This window comes from Scyliorhinus torazame, chromosome 6 (genome assembly GCF_047496885.1).
Source record: "Scyliorhinus torazame isolate Kashiwa2021f chromosome 6, sScyTor2.1, whole genome shotgun sequence".
Lineage (NCBI taxonomy): Eukaryota > Metazoa > Chordata > Chondrichthyes > Carcharhiniformes > Scyliorhinidae > Scyliorhinus > Scyliorhinus torazame.
In genome coordinates this window covers 230,916,857-230,938,380 of record NC_092712.1, presented here as the reverse complement: position 1 = coordinate 230,938,380, position 21,524 = coordinate 230,916,857, and positions in this window count along the sequence as shown.

Below are 21,524 nucleotides of genomic sequence, written 5' to 3'. Positions count from 1 at the left end.
TGAGATTCTTGAGTGTTGGTGGAGCTGCATTCTTGGAGACAAGTGGAAAGTATTCCATCACATTCCTAAATTGTGCCTTGGAGATGGTGGACAAATTCTGGGGAGTTAGGAGATGAGTTACTGGCTGTAAAACTCCCAGCCGCAGCCTGATGCCGGTGCTGCCATTTTTGAGCTCCAGAGTTCAGTCAATGCCCTGGCATGACCTTCCACAGATGAACATGCATCTTGCAGAATGAAGGATCTCCCAACTAGTCTCATGTAAAGGAATGAACGGCTACTTATAGGTTAGTTTCTCATTGTTCTCTTCTGATTATTGCTCCAATTCTCCAAGTTTTTTTGCTTCCAATGGCTATTTCTAATTTCAGGGGCTGGATTCTCCGCCATCGGGATGCTCCATTTTGCCGGCAGTCCGGGGGTTTCCTGACAGCGTGGGGTTGCCCCACAATGGGAAACCCCATTGACCAACCGGTGAAACGGAGCATTCCGCCGGCGTGCTGAACCAGAAATCTGGCATGGCGGGATGGAGAATCCAGCCCCAGAAGTCTGCAGGGAGGTGGCATAACAGGTATTAAAATATGTTTGGATGATTTCAATATCAATTGTTCCATGACAAGAATGGACTTGCAGGCCTTCGTCAAATCAAGCATGACTGGGAAAATAGGTGCTGCAGAGAAGGAAAGGCTGCTGGAAGGAGGAGGAGAAGGAGAAGGGCTCTCAGTACGAGTCCAGGTGTGTCCCGGGTGTTCAGGGACAAATGCTCCAACTTAAACATCAGTGATGGCTGATATTTGAGATGTCATACTTCACTACAGAGGCCTTCAGTGAAATCTGGAAACTGCAGCAACCACAACTCTAACCATGAAGCAGGGCGACAATCGTATTCTCACTATTGTGAAGGCAGCCTTGATCTTGAACTTTTATGTGGCTGGCTCCTTCCAGGGTGGTGCTGGTGGCATCAGCAGCATTTCACAGCTTAATGGATGTCACTGAGGATAGCTATACAAAGCTTTATTTCATTCCCTCGTCAGGGAGAAGCAGGTTGAGCGAGTATGAGAGTTTGCAGGATTTGCATGTCTCCTTATCGTGCAAGGTGCCATTGGTTACATTGGGTTTTCGGATGCTTCATGTCAATATTGTCATCTTCCAGAACTGAAAGTAATTCCACTATGTCAATGTGCAGCTAGTGTGTGACCACAGGCACAGGTGTGGTATCCTAGAAACAGTCACGATGCATTCATTCGGTGGCCGCCCTCTGTACTTCAATTACCATGACAAACCAAATAGTGGCTACTGGGAAACACAGGCTATCTACAGGTGATCTGTCGCATGACTCCTGTTCACAACCCATGTACAGGTGCACAGCATGTATGCCATGTCACAAGATGAAATGTAATAGAGCAGACATATGCCATGCTGAAACAACAATGTTGCTGCCTGTGCCACGCTGGAGGATTCCTGCAGTGCTCGGCTGAGCATGCCTGAAAATTTACAGTTTCTCCTAATCTACTCTGCCAGCCACGTCATCATTTTGAACACCTCCATCAAATCTCCTCTCAGCCTTCTTCTCTCCAAGGAGAAGAGTCCCAACCTCTCCAATCTATCTTCATAACTGAAGGTTCTCATCCCTGGAACTAACCTTTAACCAGCTCTGCACTCTTTCCAATGCATTTACATCCTTGGTAAAGTATGGTGCCCAGAACTGTACCCAATACTCCAGCTGAGGTCTGACTCGTGACTTATATAAGTTCAGCATAAGCCCTGTGTTCTTGTACTCTATGCTCCTATTAGTAAAGCCCAGAACACCATATACTTTATTAACTGCTCCCTCCACCTGCCCTGCCACCTTCAATGATCAAATGAACATATACACCAAGGCCCCTCTGCTCCTGCATCCCTTTAAGAGCTGTGCCCTATAACTTATATTGCCTTTCCCTGTTCTTCCTACCAAAATGCATCACCTCACACTTCTCCACATTGAACATCATCTGCCATTTACCTACCCAGTCCACCAACTTGCTTATGTCCTTTTGAAGTTCTGCAGTGTTCTCTTCACAGTTTCCTTACAATACTTCCAAGTTTTGTATCATCTGAAAACTTTGAAATCGACCCCTGCACACCAAGATCTAGAACATTAGTATATCTCAGGAAAAGCAAGTATCTGAGGATTAAGAGTACGAGGACGCAGAATCTTAGAGTCATAGAGTATTTACAACATGGAAAAAGGTCCTTCGGCCCATTATGTCCAGGCCAGCCATCAAGCATCTATCTACTCTAATCCCATTTTCCAGCACTTGTATGTTATGGCATTTCAAGTGCTCATCTAAATACTTCGTAAATGTTGTGTGGGCTCTGCCTCGACCTCAGGCAGTGAGTTCCATATTCCCACAACCCTCTGGTGAAAATGTTTTTCCTCACAACCCCTCTAGACCTCTTGCCCCTTACCTTAAATCTATGCCCCCTGGTTATTGACTCCTCCGCTAAGGGGAAAAGCTCCTTCCGAACCACTCTATGCCCTCATAATTTTATACACCTCAATCAGATTCCCCCCTCAGCCTTCTTTGCTCCAAGTAAAACAACCCCAGCCTATCCAGTCTCTATTGTTAGCTGCAACACTCCAACCCAGGCAACATCCTGGTGAATCTCCTCTGCACCCTCTCCAGTGCCATCACCTCCTTTCATGGGTGTGGCAACCTGAGCTGTACACGATACTCCAGTTGTGGCCTAACCAGCATTTTATACAGCTCCATCATAAACTCCCTGCTCTTATATTCTATGCCTCAGTTAATAAAGGCAAGTATCCCATATATAAAAGCAAATTGCTGCAGATGCTGGAATCTGAAACAAAAACAGAAAATACTGGACAATTGCAGCAGGCCTGACAGCATCTATGGAGGGAGAAGGGAGCTAACGTTTTGAGTCTGGATGACTCTTTGTCAGATTAAAGTCAGAGCAAAGGCAAAGGCAAAGAAAAGCAAGTGTCCAAGTATCCCCTCCATCTTATTAACCACCTTATCTACCTGCCCTGCTTCCTTGACCGATCTATAGGCATGCACACCTAGGTCCCTCTGATTCTCTAAACTTCCTAGTGTCCCATCATTCATTGTATATTCCCGCACCTTGTTAGTCCTTGCAAAATGCTTTACCTCACACTTTTTCAGGGTTAAATTCCTGTGCCACTATTCTGCCCACCTAACTAGCCAGTCTATATCATCCTGTAATCCTCCTCACTGTTTACCATAACATCTATACAGTATAGAAGGAGCCATTCAATCCATCGAGTTTGCGCTAGCCCTCTGAAAGAGCATCCTACCTTGGCCCACTCTTCTGCCCTATCCCCATTATTATGGGCCAGGGTTTAGAGAACACCAAAGTATATCATGGAGTTCACCTGACCCACAACTTTTAATAGATTTTGGTTGTGGGGAGCACAAGGGCCCACTTTACAGGTGTGATGCAACAGAGATCTAAAGGTATTTTTAAACAAAAACAATGTTTATTCTATGAATCTAGTTAATATTTTATAAACCCACAGTAAACATCTTACCAACTACCAACACTGATAACCCCCAAAAAGATATAGTACTCTATAGGTAACCCTTAGTAACTTTCCTAACAACATCCATAAGCCAAAACACTTTTTACCAAAGACAGTAGGTTTGAATTCTCTATATGGGCAGGTATTACTTTGAAACTATCAAGTGATCTGGAGACATTCTTTAGAGAGAGAGAGAGAGAGAGAGACCCACCTTCTTGTTTGAATGCAGCTCTCCAACTGAAAGCCAAACTAAAACACAGAGCCAAAAAAAGCTTCCAGCTCAAAACGAAAATAAAAAGCAGAATCACATTCCAGCTCCACCCACACAATGACATCACTGCAGCCATTTGATAAAAGACACTTTTTTAAAATGGACTCTGACATGACACCATAACCCCACCTAACCTGCACATCTTTGGACACTAACAGGCACCAACAGGTCCCTGGCGATGTGAGGCAGCAGTGCTACCCACTGTGCCACCATGCCACCACACCACCAATTGTTTTGTCTTGATCATTAATGTTCTGGGTGATAACTTTCTCCCTTCTCTGGGTGATAATTTGATAATTTTCTCCCTTTCCTAACACAATTTACCTGCTATCCAGCTGCAGTTTCCTCAACAGTGTGAAGGAACAGGTGCCTGCAGCTCACTGAAAGATGTTTATGCGGTCCCAACCTCAAAGTAAATGTGACCCCCTCAATTGCCAGCATTGGGCAGTGCTGTGTGCACTGCAGATTTCATGTGCGCTCATTGCCCTGTCTAAAAGTCTCCCCCATAACTTTATGTTTTTATCAATCTGCTTGCGGATTTGCTTCACTTGCAGCATTGAGGGAAGTGACCCAACATTTTGATTTGTTTTGCCATAAGTTGTTTTTAGCTGAATTTAAAAAACCTATTTGAGCTTTCATCTAATTGTGTAAAATGTTCACATATTTTGCATTTTGCTTTTGACTAAATGTTTATTTTTAAAATAGCAGAGATAAACATAGCTAGGTTAGATGTTCATTTTAGACTGATTTTAACTGCAGCAAGATGTATTTTAAACAGATAGTATTACTATTCTGCATATTTAAAATAATATATTTCCAGTGCAAGTTGTACCAAGGAAAACAGCCTTAAAGTAACTTAACTTGGAAAGGACTGGCACCTTCAGGTAAATCCAGGAAAATCTCTTCAAAGTCAGGAAGCAGCTCCATTGTAAACAGTCTGTCAGAGCCCCATCTGCGAACTCCTGTTCAGTGATCAAATCTTTTCCACCATTCCCTATCTTTCTTTTAAGATATAATGACAGCAAATGTTCCGCTATTAAGATCAATACCCTGGCCATTATGTTAGCAAAGAAGCAGCAAATCACATTTACTTGGATTGTCAGAGTCATTACTATAAGCAGATGGCAGGTTCTTGCACCACAATGCAACGAAGAAAAGACTGACATCACTTCAAATTAAAATCTATAATACTAATATACACTTCAGACTTTTAGTAACAGATGAGCATCCATCTCACAAATGTTCTTTCTTTATAGGCTATTTGCAATACACAGGTGCAGTTATGCTCAAGCTGTACCTTTTGCACAGATTTTCTGAATTGCATTTTCAACATCTTTACATTGACTCCTGAAGGTGCACAGCCAAGTGCCTTATACATATGCAAACAAGAGTATTGTGATGCATCTGGCTTATAAATTAGCATTTCACAATATGCACAGTGAACAGGGGTTGGTGGCACTTGTAAAAACCGATCAGCTGGTTTCTGTTTATCTTTTTGGAATAGGGAGAGATGGCCAGTTGATAACTGACATGAAAATTTGTTGAGTTCCTGGGTTAGTTGTTGAAATGGTAACAATGAAAACAGTGAATTGAAAGACCCGAAAACAGCTTTCATCATATTGTGATTCCCGACAGCTTCTTCAAAGTTGGTCAAACATTTCAAAAATCTACAAACAACAAAAAACTTTTTTAACTCCCAAGGAATCATTAGGTGCAATTATTTCATAAATTCTCATTTTAGAAAATGGGTTCATGATTTTGATACTTGCAGAAGAAATTGTCCCCTATGATTCACAAATTACCGAATAACTATTGTTAAACGATTAAAAGATCATAGACTATCATGATGCCTGCTGCCATCATGTTATAACTTGTGGTTCCGAGAATTTCAGTTTATCACAATTTTAGACTCAAATGCGTGAATTTGAACAGACAAATCGGGAATCATTGTGTAATAATGTGAAAATATAAGATTGTAACTGTCACAACAAAAGAGAATTGTGATGGACCTCAATTCTGGCAAATATGTCTCAATGGGGAGAGTCACCGTAGAGGAAAGAGACTCAGCTCCAGAGCTCAGTTTGGGTGAAGGCAGGTTATGCTTCCAGCCGCCATGTACCAGATGGTAAGCATCACTGCTGTGGAGCAGTGTGCAATGAGAGGCTAACCTGACTATTCTTTTGATCCTCAAATAATATTTCAAACTCGCCCATCCTGCATGTGGTTATTGGCTTGATGATAAAATAAAGTGGGAGGTGATGGAGGAAGCCTGTGTTGATACTGGCTTTACATCTCTATTTGGTGTTAATTTAATCTTCCACTTGCTGCTATTATACAGATGCCCTTCACTTTTCACTCCTGATTGTGAAATAAACAGTTTGGTAAATAATCATCCACGGTACAGAAATGCCCAGTGTTTGACATAGTTAAATGGAGCAAGATCTACGATAGCCAGGTAAACAAATCAATGCTTTGGTTTGTTTTCTTCTAAGTCTATCAGCCGTGGGGCCCTGCTGTACATGTTTGTCTTGGTGCTATCTATCATACTTTTCCTGGCAGGACAAACATTCTATTGCTAAGGCCTAGTTGCCCACTCCAAAAGGACAATGGGAAGGAACTGGATTCCCCATTCAGAGGAGAAGGCCAACTGTCAAATAAAGTAAGATAAATGCCGTGAGTGATTATTTCCTCAGATGCGAAATCAATGACCTTATTATCACTACAATTATAGCACTAATGTAAACAGATGCTTTGTGCAGACACGTGTTTAGCAAGATCGTGACCTAAAAGAGCCAAAAACAAAGAAATTAACTGATGTAAGAATGGCACACAGTTTGGCTTAGAATAAAAATGCTCTTACAACATGTCATTCACCTTACAATGCTTATTTTGAAATGATAATAGCAAGAGAGGAGGCAATGATGAACTATTTTAGAAAGTAATGGCTCCCCGTTGTGTTTTTGATGATTTAGCATTGTGACCATCACAGATTCCGCTGATATCAATGCAGCATGTACAATTTCTTCTCTCAACATGACTGCTAATGTTTTACGATGCAGTAAATGGACCAACAGATGTCAGAAAAAGGGTACAAAAAGCAATCAAAGCAAGCAAAAAGAGTAATATAATTATTATTAGGTAATTACAACAGATGTGGTGGTGGGCAGGGTGGGGTGATTTGATTTTACCCTCACCCAGTTTACGGAAAATTGTGAGAATTCTTTGGGCGCTCTCTGGATGGAACCTTCCGGTCCTGGCAGCAGCGGGAAACTTGGCGGGTGGGAGGCTTAATTTGGCGGGAAGCCAGAAATCAGTTTAGGACTCTTGTAGGTGTCATGATATTCAGATAAACATCATGGTGCAAACATACATACACACTGATGGACAGATCAACGGACCAATCAATACACACACAACATCACAGCCAATCACAGGCAAGACCATACACACTATAAAACGGGGAACACGACACTTCCCGCTCATTCCAGCAGGAGACAGCTCAGGGCACAGAGCTCACAGCTAGCGACACAGACATTCACCATGTGCTGAGTGCTTCTCCAAGATAGTGTTAGGGCTAGGTCCACAGGTTAGAGGGTAATGAACGAACCACAGTAACCAGTTTACAGATGTTATTATTGTTAGTAATTAAACTGAGTTGTACCATCCGCAACCGTGTTGGTTCGTCTGTGTAGCAGAGCACCCAACACGACATAGTACCAGGATTGGAACCCAGTAACTGTGAGACCTACCTATGCATCTTAAGGAATCCGCCATCCTGCGCCATGGACACCATCAGCCCACCGCAGCCACTCCAAATCGCTGGAAACCTCGGCGTCAACTGGAAGCTGTTTAAACAGCACTTCCAGTTCTTCCTAGAAACCACAGAAAGAGAGAATGCTTCGGACACCAGGAAAATCGCCCTCCTCCTCTCCATGGCAGGGCAACACGCCATCCACATCTACAACTCACTGGTGTTCGCGGAAGGTGAGGACAAGACGAAGTACAAGACGGTCCTTCTCAAACTCGAGCAACACTTCAGCGTCGAGGTAAATGAGAGTTTCGAGAGGTACCTCTTCCAGCAGTGCCTGCAGGGTAAGGATGCGCCTTTTCAATCTTTCCTGACACACCTCCGTATCCTCGCGCAGTCCTGCGGTTACGAGGCCACCTCCAATTCCATGATTCGGGACCAGATTGTTTTTGGGGTCACCTCGGGTGCCCTACGCCAGCAGCTCCTCAAAATTAAAAGCCTCACCCTAGCCACCGCCATCGAAGCCTGCGTCCTCCATGAAAACGCGACCAGCCGCTACTCCCAATTCCAGGGGGCCGAATTGGCACGGCAGGGGTCCTACGCGGCCGAATCGGCAAGGCAGGGGTCCTACGAGGCCGAGCGGGTCCAGGCGATTGAATTCCTCCCGGCCCGCGGCCTGGACGAGGGCGGCCATTTTGTGCGCTTTCCGCGGCCTCCCGCGCTTCTACGCGCCAAAAGGGACGTTGACGCAGAGGGACGTGACGCGCAGGCGCGCTCTACGCAGGACAAAACTGCACATGCGCGATGGCGCAACGAACGCCATGACGTCACGACAGTGGATCCACACATTTAAAGCGGCAATGTCCGGCAACGAACCGACAATGCCTCCGCTGTGGCAAGATGGGCCACTACGCTGCCTGCTGTTGAGCAGCTCAACCTGCCAACGCTCCCCAATTCTGACAGCCTCGCAGGGACGTGTGGACCATTCAGCGTCCGTACTCCGAGTCATACCTGGACGATATACAAACCGGTGATACAGACGACCGGGAAGACTTCCGTGTTGCGGTCATTGACAGGAACCGGATGTCTCCAAGCAGAACCCACCAGCCGATGCCAGTGAACAGTGTCAATCCGGGTGATGAATGGTGTGCCACCCTAACGGTCAACCGATCACCAATAACATTCCGTTTGGACACTGGTGCCTCCGCCAACCTAATAGCATGGTCAGCCTTCTACACCTTGAAGGTCAGATCACCAATTCGGCCATCCCGTTGTAAGATGGTCGACTACAACGGAAACGTTATCCCGGCCATGGGATCCTGCCAGCTCCAGGTGACACACAATACATACACGGCCACATTCTCCTTCGAGATAGTTGGATCATCGAAGGACTCCCTGCTAGGCGCACAGGCATGCAAGGTTCTCCACCTCGTTCAGCGAGTACACGCTCTGTCTCCAGAAGGCACATCAGACTTCCCGGTTGCGGAATTTAGGGCACAGCTCCACTCACTCCTCGCCCACAGCCAGGAGGCATTCGAGGGCATGGGCACACTGCCCTATACCTACAGAATACGGCTCAAACCGGATGCCACCCCGGTCATTCACGCACCTCGCAGGGTCCCAGCACCACTTAAAGACCGCCTCAAGCAGCAGCTGCAGGATCTCCAGGACCAAGGGGTGCTATCCCGGGTCACGGAACCCACGCCATGGGTCAGCTCCATGGTGTGTGTTAAGAAGCCTTCTGCGAACTCCAGATCTGCATCGACCTGAAAGACCTGAACAACAACATCATGAGGGAACACTACCTCATACACAAACGGGAAGAGATCACGAGCGAAATGGCCCGGGCTAAAATCTTCACAAAGCTTGATGCCTCGAAGGGTTTTTGGCTGATCCAACTGGATCAGTCCAGCAGGAAGCTGTGCACCTTCAACACTCCTTTCGGCAGGTTCTGCTATAACAGAATGCCGTTTGGCATCATCTCGGCATCCGAGGTATTTCACAGAATCATGGAACAGATGATGGAGGGCATCGAAGGGGTGCGCGTCTATGTTGACGACGTCATCATCTGGTCCACCACACCACAGGAGCACATCAGTTGTCTCCAGCGTGTCTTTGCGCGGATACGGGAACACAGCCTGCGCCTCAACCAAGCCAAGTGTTCTTTCGGCCAAACTGAGCTAAAGTTTCTGGGGGACCACATATCCCGGTCAGGAGTGCGTCTGGATGCAGACAAGGTGAGCGCCATTACAGCCATGCCGCAGCCGGCAGACAAGAAAGCAGTGCTACGCTTTCTAGGCATGGTCAACTTCCTGGGGAAGTTCATTCCCAACCTTGCCTCCCACACAACGGCTCTTCGCCACCTAGTAAAAAAGTCCACGGAGTTCCAGTGGCTGCCCGCACACCAGAAGGAATGGGAGGAGCTCAAAATTAAGCTCACCACAGCCCCGGTATTGGCGTTCTTCGACACCTCTCGTGATACGAAGATCTCGACGGATGCCAGCCAGTCCGGCATTGGGGCGGTACTCCTGCAACGGGATGACACTGCATCATGGGCCCCGGTCGCCTATGCCTTGCGGGCCATGACCCCCACAGAACAGCGCTATGCGCAGATCGAGAAGGAGTGCCTGGGTTTGTTAACCGGCATAGACAAGTTCCATGACTACGTGTATGGTCTCCCCCAGTTCACCGTGGAGACCGACCATCGCCCCCTGGTCAGCATCATACAAACGGACCTGAACGAGATGACCGCTCGCCTCCAGCGCATCCTAATCAAGCTCCGGAGGTACGACTTCCAACTGGTCTACACCCCGGGAAAGCATCTCATCATTGCGAATGCCCTATCCAGAGCAGTGAGCACACCGCCCGACTCGGAGGGGCTTGCCTGTCAGGTCGAAGCGCAGGTGGCCTTCACATCGGCAAATCTGCCAGTTGATGATTCAAATCTGGCCCGTATTCGCCAGGAGACTGCTGCTGACCCCCTTCTACACATGTGATGCGCCACATGACGGGAGGGTGGCTCAAAGGACAGTGCCCACAATTCTACAATGTCCGGGACGACTTGGCCGTCATTGACGGTGTCCTCCTAAAGCTGGACCGGATTGTGATTCCACACAGCATGCACAAGCTGGTCCTCGACCGACTATACGAAGGCCATCTGGGGGTTGAGAAGTGCAGACGGAGGGCCCGAGAAGCTGTCTACTGGCCGGGCATCAGCGATGACATTGCCAACATGGTGCTCAACTGCCCCACCTGCCAAAGGTTTCAGCCGGCGCAACCCCCTGAGACGCTTCAGCCCCATGAGTTGGTGATGTCCTCCTGGGTGAAGGTGGGTGTGGACCTTTTTCATGCGCTTGGCAGGGACTACGTCATCATCATAGATTACTTTTCGAATTATCCAGAGGTCATACGCCTGCACGATTTGACATCGTCCGCTGTCATAAGGGCCTGCAAAGACAACTTCGCTCGCCATGGCATTCCGCTTACTGTCATGTCGGACAATGGGCCCTGTTTTGCAAGCCAAGAATGGTCTTCTTTTGCTGCTTCGTATGACTTCACACACGTGACGTCCAGCCCTCTGCATCCCCAGTCAAATGGCAAGGCGGAAAAGGGCGTTCACATCGTCAAGCGGCTCCTCTGCAAGGCTGCTGATGCCGGATCGGATTTCTGCTTAGCCCTGCTGACCTATCGCTCGGCCCCACTAGCCACTGGCCTCTCACCAGCCCAGCTGTTGATGGGTCGTGCCCTCAGGACCACTGTGCCATCCATTCTGGTCCCTACACCCAACTATGCTCCAGTACTGCAAAGGATGCGACAGCAGTGTGCTCAGCAGAAGGTGGCACATGACACTCGGGCAACTGACCTTCTTGCCCTGGCGCCTGGAGACATCGTCCGCATCCACCTACCAGAGGGTGGCTGGTCGGCAACTGCCGGAGTTCTCCGACGCGTCGCTCCCCGCTCGTTCCTGGCTCGTATGCCTGATGGCTCCATTCGCAGGCGCAATCGCCGGGCTCTTCGCCTGCGTCCGCGCTCGCTACGTGATCATACACCGGTGCCACGCCCTCCTGTTGTTCCTGATGTTGACTTTGTGGAGCTTCCTGCCACCATGCCTACTCCTATGTCGCCTGTAGCCAGGCCCATTCCTCAGCCGGTGGCTCCTGACCCACCCTTGAGGCGGTCAACCCGAATTCGTCGCCCACCTACTAGGCTGGACTTATGAGCCTGTTTGAACATTGAACTCACTGACGTATTATGCCACAATGTTAATATGTTTCTCTTTTGTCGTTACAGGAGTTCATTTTGATGCTTAATGTTTACACGTGTTTTGTTTATGGTGCAACCTCGTTGCTATGTTGCACCTGACACCTTCCTATGTATATAGTTCAGCCTCATGTACATGTTGTAGATATTGCACACACACATTCAGCTGCATTCAGTACACACCTATATTTATTACCACGTAGGCACATATTCTTGTAAAAAAGGGAGGATGTCATGATATTCAGATAAACATCATGGTGCAAACATACATACACACTGATGGACAGATCAACGGACCAATCAATACACACACAACATCACAGGCAAGAGCATACACACTATAAAACGGGGAACATGACACTTCCCGCTCATTCCAGCAGGACACAGCTCAGGGCACAGAGCTCACAGCAAGCGACTCAGACATTCACCACGTGCTGAGTGCTTCTCCAAGATAGTGTTAGGGCTAGGTCCACAGGTTAGAGGGTAATGAACGAACCACAGTAACCAGTTTACAGATGTTATTATTGTTAGTAATTAAACTGAGTTGTACCATCCGCAACCGTGTTGGTTCGTCTATGTAGCAGACCACCCAACATGACAGTAGGGACTTTGAAGGTAAGCAGGGGCAGCATGGTAGCATTGTGGATAGCACAATTGCTTCACAGCACCAAGGTCCCAGGTTCGATTCCGGCTTGGGTCACTGTCTGTGTGGAGACTGCACATCCTCCCCGTGTGTGCGTGGGTTTCCTCCGGGTGCTCCAGTTTCCTCCCACAGTCCAAAGATGTGCAGGTTAGGTGGATTGGCCATGATAAATTGCCCTTAGTATCCAAAATTGCCCTTAGTGTTGGGTGGGGTTATTGGGTTATGGGGATAGGGTGGAGGTGTGGATCTTGGGTAGGGTGCTCTTTCCAAGAGCCGGTGCAGACTCGATGGGCCGAATCGCCTCCTTCTGCACTGTAAATTCTATGAAATCTATGAAATCTAAAGAAGTGGAGTGCAAGGAGGTGGGTCAGTCTTCCCAATGAGCAACATTGGGAACTGATTTTCATACATTAGCATGTCATGCTCACTGCAGGGCCACCTCGTTGGAACTAAATTCCATCTCCAAATTAAACTCCCAGTGAGAAATTAGAGCATGTGCTTTTATGATTTCATACAAGTGGTGTGCATATAACAAGCTTCACTTCTTCCATAAGTTTGACATGAGTAGAAGCTACTTTCTCCTTCTTGGGCACCACTCACATGACACATATCAGATGCCGGTCGGACTAACTGTGCAAAGGCTGGGTGTGGGAGGCAGGCGTAGGAAGGTGGTGGGTAAAGTGTCCGGGCAAGGAAGAGACTGCCTGAGGGAGGGTGGCAGTCAGGTAATGTGAGGATGCAGCAATGAGGGGTGGATGGAAGGACCTCTCATGTTGACTGGGAGTACTGTGGCTGGGTGGGGCAAGAGGGCAAGTATGTTTGCAGAGAGAAGGTCCTGGAGGGCGGGGTCTGGGCTGTCTATAGTGGGTTCCGGGGGGTTAAGCTGTGGGTACTGAGCAGAGGAGGGAACAGCTACAATAAGAGAGTATGTGACAGGTGGCAGCTCCAGGCTGACGCTCCTGCACATGCGCCGCCCGGAGATGTCATTTCCGCGCCAGCTGGCGGGGCACCAAAGGCCTTTTCCGCCAGCTGGCGGGGCGGAAATTCGCCCGGCGCTGACCTAGCCCCTCAATTTTGGGGCTCGGCCCCCAAAGATGCGGAGCATTCCGCACCTTTGGGGCGGCGCGATGCCCGTCTGATTTGCACCGTTTTGGGCGGCAGTTGGCGGACATCGCGCCGTTTCCGGAGAATTTCGCCCCTGGTTCTGGACCTCCCGCCATCAGGAACATCCTTCAAAGAACAAAGAACAATACAGCACAGGAACAGGCCCTTCGGCCGTCCAAGCCTGCGCCGACCATGGTACTTGCCTAAACTAAAACCGTCTGCACTTAAGGAATCCGTATCCTTCCAATCCCACCCATTCATATATTTGTCGAGATGTCCCTTAAATGCCACTAACATACCTGCTCCCACCTCTCCCCAGGCAGCGCGTTCCATATATTTACCACCCTCTGTGTAAAAAACGTGCATCGCACATCTGTTCTTAAACTGCATTACCCTAGTTAATCCTGTTAGAATTGTCTTAGTTTGTATGAGATCCCCCTAATTCTTCTAAACTCAAGCGAATACAATTGTAACCAACTCAAACTCACCTCGTATCTCAATCCCGCCGTCTTATACTTAGAATGACTTAGAATCCCCCTACAATGCAGAAGGAGGCCATTCAGCCCATCAAGTCTGCACCGACCCTCTGAAAGAGCACCCTACACAGGTCAAATCCCCCACCCTGTCCCCCTACCCCCACCTAAGGGCAATTTAGCATACCAAATCCACCTAATTTGCACATCTTTGGACTGTGGGGGGAAACTGGAGCACCCGGAGGAAACCCACACAGACACGGGGAGAATGTGCAAACCCCACATAAACAGTTACCCGAGGTCGGAATTGAACCCGGGTCTCTGGGGCAGCAGTTCTAACCACTCTGCCACCGTGCCACCCCTTTCCCAGGAATCTATCTGGCAAACCTTTGCTGCGCTCCCTCTATAGCAAGAACATTCTTCCTCAGATAAGGAGACCAAAACTGCACACGACATGACAGGTGTGGCCTCACCAAATCCCTGTATAATTGCAGCAAGACATCCCTGCTCCTGTACTCGAATCCTTTCACTGTGAAGGCCAGCATTCCAATTGCCTTCTTTACTGCCTGCTGCACATGCAATCTTTACTTTCAGCGACTGGTGTACAAGGATACCCCGGTCTCGTTTCACAATCCCCTCTCTCAATCTATAGCCATTCAGATAATAATCTGCCCACCTGTTTTTGCTCCCAAAGTGGATAACCTCACTTTTATCCAAATTATACAGTATTAGCCATGCTTTTGTCCACTCACACAACTTGTCCCAACTTGAAGCATCTCTGCATCCTCCTCACAGCTCACTCTCCCACCCAGCGTTGTGTCATCTGCAAAACTGGAGATATTACATTTAGTTCCTTCATCTAAATCATTAATATATATTGTGAATAGCTGGAGTCCTAGCACTTATCCCTACGGAATTCTACCAGTCACTGCCTGCCAATTGGAAAAAGACCCGTTTATTCCTACTCTTCGTTTTCTGTCCGCCAACCTGTTATCTATCCATCTCAATGTACTATCCCCCAATCTCATGTGCATGCAGACAAATCCTATATGTTTGTACTCCATTCCCAGCGAGCTCTCATGACACCTACATTCTGACCCACTCCCAGTTGCCACTTGTTTTTGAAGGACCTCAGCGATTTCAGGATTGGCTTATTGAGGACAAGTGATGTCCCCCCCCCCCCCCCCCCCCCCGAAGACGTGGATGATAATGCCAGTTTTCCATTCACAGAGAACTAAAATGATGCACATGCCTCCATGTGATTGAGCAGACGACAGGCCTCCGAAAGATACGGTTCAGATGTTTGGATCATTCAGATAGAGCGCTCCAATACTCTCCACAGTGTCCCAGGTCATCATTGTCTGATGTTCGCTGTACAACCTCACATGAAATAGGATATGTGTCTTAGCTGAGGGAGTCACGGAGGGCTGAAATGTGTCCTCTGAAGGGGAGGAGAGAGGAGGGAAGGAGCTGCCGAGATCCAGGATGTAAATGAGCCACATGCAGAGGTTATATAGCATGGCAACAATATGGTAAATTTGCTTCTGCAATTCTGATAGCTACCAGATTCAAGGCAGACTGAGCTGTCAAAATGTTTCTTTCATGTTTTAGTTTTCTATCCTCTGGTGGGCTAGAGAGCCACAGCTCTTTTTGGTTACAGATAACATAAATTCTCTAATGTACCTGGATTTGTGATAGCTGAATTAAATTGCATGAATTACTTATGCCCTGCTGGTTCCCTTACATGTGCAAAACAAGACTAATATGCAGAGCCTTGGCGTTAAATGCACACATAAGGGGCGAAATTCTCCGTTATCGGCGGAAACTCCGCCGATCGGCGCAAAAAACGGCGCAAATCCCACTTGCGTCACGTCATAAAAATGGGCCGATAGTCTGCGGCCCGAAATGGGCTAGCAGCGACGTAACGGGATCCGCGCTTGCGCAGTGGTTCACGCCGTGCAGCGTCATACGCGCTGCACGGCGTGACGGCTCATAAGGCCGCGCAGCTCCCCCCCACCCGACCGGAACAGTCGACCGCAACACCCGACTTGATGGCTGGCCGTCGCTCAGCCCCGAGGTTCGAGTCACGCGATGTGGAGGCGCTCCTGGATGGGGTGGAGCAGAGGAGGGACGCCCTGTATCCCGGGCACGGCCGCAGAGTTGCCCCACGCCACAGCCGGCGTCTGTGGAGGGAGGTGGCAGAGGCCGTCACCGCTGTGGCCCTAACACCACGGACAGGCACCCAGTGCCACAAGAAGGTGAACGACCTCGTCAGAGCAGGCAGGGTGAGCGTCCCCCATATCCCCCATATCCCCTCTCCCCCAAATCCCCCCTCCCCCATATCCCCCCCTCCCCCATATCCCCCCCTCCCCCATATCCCCCATATCCCCCCTCCCCATATCCCCCCCTTCCACATATCCCCCCCTCCCCCATATCCCCCCTCCCCCATATCCCCCATATCCCCCCTCCCCCATATCCCCCCTCCCCCATATCCCCCATATCCCCCCTCACCCATATCCCCCATATTCCCCCCTCCCCCATATCCCCCATATCCCCCCTCCCCCATATCCCCCCCTCCCCCATATCCCCCCTCCCCCATATCCCCCTCCCCCATATCCCCCATATCCCCCCTCCCCCATATCTCCCCTCCCCCATATCCCCCATATCCCCCTCCCCCATATCCCCCCTCCCCATATCCCCCCCTCCCCCATATACCCCCTCACCCATATTCCCCATATCCCCCCTCCCCCATATCCCCCCTCCCCCATATCCCCCATATCCCCCCTCCCCCATATTCCCCATATCCCCCCCTCCCCATATCCCCCCTCCCACATATCCCCCCTCCCCCATATCCCCCATATCCCCCCCCTCCCCCATATCCCCCCTCCACCATATCCCCCATATTCCCCCCTCCCCCATATCCCCCATATCCCCCCTCCCCCATATCCCCCATATCCCCCCTCCCCCATATCCCCCATATCCCCCCTCCCCCATATCCCCCATATCCCCCCTCCCCCATATCCCCCCTCCCCCATATCCCCCATATCCCCAAGTGAATCCAGCCCTAACCTTAACCTCTGCAATGCACGCGCAACCGATGGCGTGCATTCATATACCTGCCTAACACTGTTGCCTTTTACCCCTGCCACCCCCCCCCCCCCCAGGAGAAGCGCGCACACAACAATAGGGAGCATGTGAGGACTGGAGGAGGGCCCGCTGATGAGAGGCCACTGACCGTACACGAGGAAAGGGCCCTGGAACTGGCTGGCGGACCTGAGGACCGGGAGGTTGCTGATGCAGAGGTCGGGGCCCCACGAGCAAGTGAGCCACCAACAGCCCGTCCCCATATCCCCCCTCCCCTATATCCCCCTCTCCCGTATCACCTGATCACTGCCTGATGTCTAACCATGCATGCTTCATTGTGTATCGCAGGACCAAACGTCCAGGCACCCATCCCCGCAGATGCAGACCGCCCGCAGGATGCCCCTCGGAGACCACGGGAGACGGAGAGACCCGCACCCTCCAGCATGCGACGCCCGCAGGATGCCCCTCCGAGACCACGGGAGACGGAGAGACCCGCACCCTCCAGCATGCGACGCCCGCAGGATGCCCCTCGGAGACCACGGGAGACGGAGAGACCCGCACCCTCCAGCATGCGACGCCCGCAGGATGCCCCTCGGAGACCACGGGAGACGGAGAGACCCGAACCCTCCAGCATGCGACGCCCGCAGGATGCCCCTCGGAGACCACGGGAGACGGAGAGACCCGAACCCTCCAGCATGCGACGCCCACAGGATGCCCCTCGGAGACCACGGGAGACGGAGAGACCTGGAGCAACAGGGAGACGACACCCCCGTCACGTGCGGGAGCGACCACCCAGCGATGAGGGGGGCAGCCACAGGCCCCCGTCACATCCGAGCCAGGACACCACTACCCAGGACACCACTATCCAGGACACCCCTACCCGGGACACCACTACCCAGGACACCCCTACCCGGGACAGCACTACCCGGGACAGCACTACCCAGGACACCCCTACCCGGGAAGACGAAATACCGGACAGTGACTCAGAGTGGATGGGTGGAGACGAACCCCCACCCCAAAGTGCCATGGACTCAGAGTGGGACGAAGAGCACGACACAACGCCACTGCTGTCACCAACACCCTCCACCATCGCAGAAACACTCACCACGGTTGGGCACTTTAGTGATGAGGCGTCTGGTACACTCACTGGTGCGCACAACACAGCCGTCCCGGTACAGCAGGTGGAGGTAGGAGCAGCAGAGGGACCGGGCGGTCGGAGGGCAGCCCAGGCCAAGCGAACATCTGCCGCCCAGATGGATCCCGGGTTCCTGCAGTTACCACACCCACACATAGATCCGATGCAACCACCGACACGGAGACGAGCGAATAGGGTGACGGGTGGCTTGCGGCGGCTGCGGTCGCAGGTGGAGGAGTCCACCCGCGTCCAGGAGCTGGGAGTGGTCCCGGTCATGCGTGCCACCCAGGCTGACACCGCACGGGTGGCGTCCGCGGTGGAGGCAATGGGTGCGACGGTGTCAGACATGGGGAACGGTTTGCGAGGCCTGGGGCCTTCCGTGCAGGCGGCGTCTGTGGCCCAGGAAATGGCTGCCCTCTCACAGGAGGCCATGAGCCAGTGCCAGCGCCAGATGGCAGAGGCGCTCAACGGCATAGCCCAGTCTCAGCAGGCCATGGCCCAGTCTCAGCAGGCCATGGCCCAGTCTCAGCAGGCCATAGCCCAGTCTCTGCAGGCCATGGCCCAGTCTCTGCAGGCCATGGCCCAGTCTCAGCAGGCCATCGCTGAGGGCATCGGCGCCAGTGGCCATGTGCGAGCTGGCGTCGCACTGTCGCAGACAGGGTTCGACAACCCCCTGGGCTCCATGGCTGCAAACCTGCAGACCCCTGTCGATACCAGCACGGGCCTCCAGGACTGGCAGCGCCAGATGTCGGGGGCGCGTCGGATGGCCAGTCCGTTCGCATCCCCCACCCATGTAGAGGCCTGGGGGCCATCGGGCACCCCGAGGGAGGAGGAGGTGGTGTGGTCCGTCCCGGCTCCCTCTGTAGGGGAGGTCCTGGTACACCGCGACACCTCGGACTCCCCCCCTTCCGTCCCAGGTGCATCGGGTGGGCAACGGGCAGGACAGGCTGGCAGCTCGCCATCCCAGTCGCCCGGGCCGCAGCCTGGCCCATCTAGGCCAGGACGCCCCAGGAAACGGCCGCCAAAGGGATCCAGTGTCAGAGGGCAGGAATCACAGGAGTCCACCTCCAGTTCTGCTGTACCGTCTGGTGAACCACGTAGACGTAGTCAAAGGGCCCGTAAGGCCAAACAATTAGACACTGAGTAAGTTGGCACGGGTGCAGGGCACACATGAGTTTTAGGCGCTAGGGCACGTGCATGAACTCCTTTGGTTATTAAAGTCAATGTTACACCTACCGAAGCTGCCTTTGTGCTCTGTCCAAAGTGTGCGGGGGTGTCATGTACGTTGAGCGCAAGTGTGTGTGTGAGGGGTGGTCTTACCTCAGCCCCAGGTGAGTCTGCCCCCTTCCCCCTGGGCCGCCATCAACATCCCCCGGGCAGAGGACGGGACCGTGCGCTGCAGTGTCACAGCCGCATGCAGGGATGGTCCAGGTGGATGGTGGTACTGTGGCCATGGGTCAGACATAGTCCAACGATGTAGAGCCAGGAGCTCATCGGAGGCGGGTTGTCATCATTCTCCATGGCCTGCGATAGACACGCGTCCACCCGCAATTGGGTGAGCCCGGCCCGTTGTGCCGCCGGTGGATCGGCAATTGGGAGTGGGGGGGTGGTGTGCATGCGGGTGGGGTGTGTGGGGTTGGGGAGGGGGGTGATGGTGCTGGGTGGATGGATGGGTGGGGGGTGTGGGTGGTCGGCTGTTGTCATGGTGTGCGGTCTGTGGCCATACTACCCGATTCCCACGCCCATCTAGTCAGTGAAGCGGGCGTCTATCAGTCTGTCCCGTGCCCGCTGGGCCAGCCGGTAACGGTGGACAGCCACCCGTCTGTGTCTACCCCGTCTGCCCTGACCATTGCCCCCATCCCCCTCATCTGGGGAGGACTGGGCCTCTTCCTGCTGCTCCTCCACTCCGCCCTCCTCTGCCTGCGGCACATCGCCCCTCTGCTGGGCTATGTTGTGCAGGACGCAGCACACCACAATGATGCGGCCGACCCTATCTGACCGATACTGGAGGGCGCCCCCAGAGAGGTCCAGGCACCTGAAACGCATCTTCAGCACGCCAAAGCACCTCTCGATCACTCCCCTTGTCGCTACATGGGCATCATTGTAGCGGTTCTCCGCCTCATTGCGTGGCCTCCGTATAGGCGTCATCAGCCACGATCGCAATGGGTAGCCCCTGTCGCCCAGCAACCAGCCCCTCAGCCGGGGATGGCGTCCCTCGTACATGCCGGGGATGGATGACCGCGACAACACGAATGAGTCGTGTACACTGCCTGGGTAACGGGCGCAGACGTGCAGGATCATCATGCGGTGGTCGCAGACCACCTGTACGTTCATCGAATAGGTCCCCTTCCTATTAGTGAACACGGCCCTGTTATCTGCAGGTGGCCGCACGGCGACGTGCATCCCATCGATCGCGCCCTGGACCATGGGGAACCCGGCAATGGCAGAGAAGCCCACGGCCCGGGCATCTTGGCTGGCCCGGTCCACGGGGAAGCGGATGTAGCGGTGCGCCATGGCATAAAGGGCATCTGTCACTGCCCGGATGCACCGATGCACCGATGTCTGCGATATGCCGGACAGGTCCCCACTCGGTGCCTGGAATGACCCCGTTGCATAAAAGTTCAGGGCCACCGTAACCTTGACGGACACGGGGAGAGGGTGTCCCCCGCCAGTGCCACGCGGTGACAGGTGTGCCAGCAGGTGGCAGATGTGTGCCACGGTTTCCCGGCTCATCCGGAGTCTCCTCCTGCATTCCCGGTCCGTGAGGTCCTGGTATGACTGCCGGGGCCGGTACACACGGGGCGCCCTCGGGTGCCTCCGTTGCCGTGGGGCCGCGACGTCCTCCTCCCCCTCCTCGTCCTGTCGGTCAGGTGTCCCTCCAGCCTGGGCGGCTGCCGCCTGCCCCTCTGCGGCAGCCTGCGCCGCCTCTCTGGCACGCTCCTCCTCCTCCTCCTCCTCCTCCTCCTCCTCATCCAGGGCAACATAGACATGAGCGGCTGCCACCACGGCGGCCAACATCGCTGGATGATCTGAAAACATGACGACCTGGTGGGGGGGAGGGGAACGACGACATGTCATCATTGCCCATATCCCCTCCTCCCCCCAGCCAGGTGGCATGGACCGCATGGGTCCAACTGTTGGAGGCTGGCACCTGGCCAGGTGGACCAACTCATTTGCCCTCCCATCACCCACCCCGGCCCGGACCCCCCCCCCCCCAACCTCCACCCCAGCACGGACCCCCTCCCCAACCTCCACCCCGGCACGGACCCCC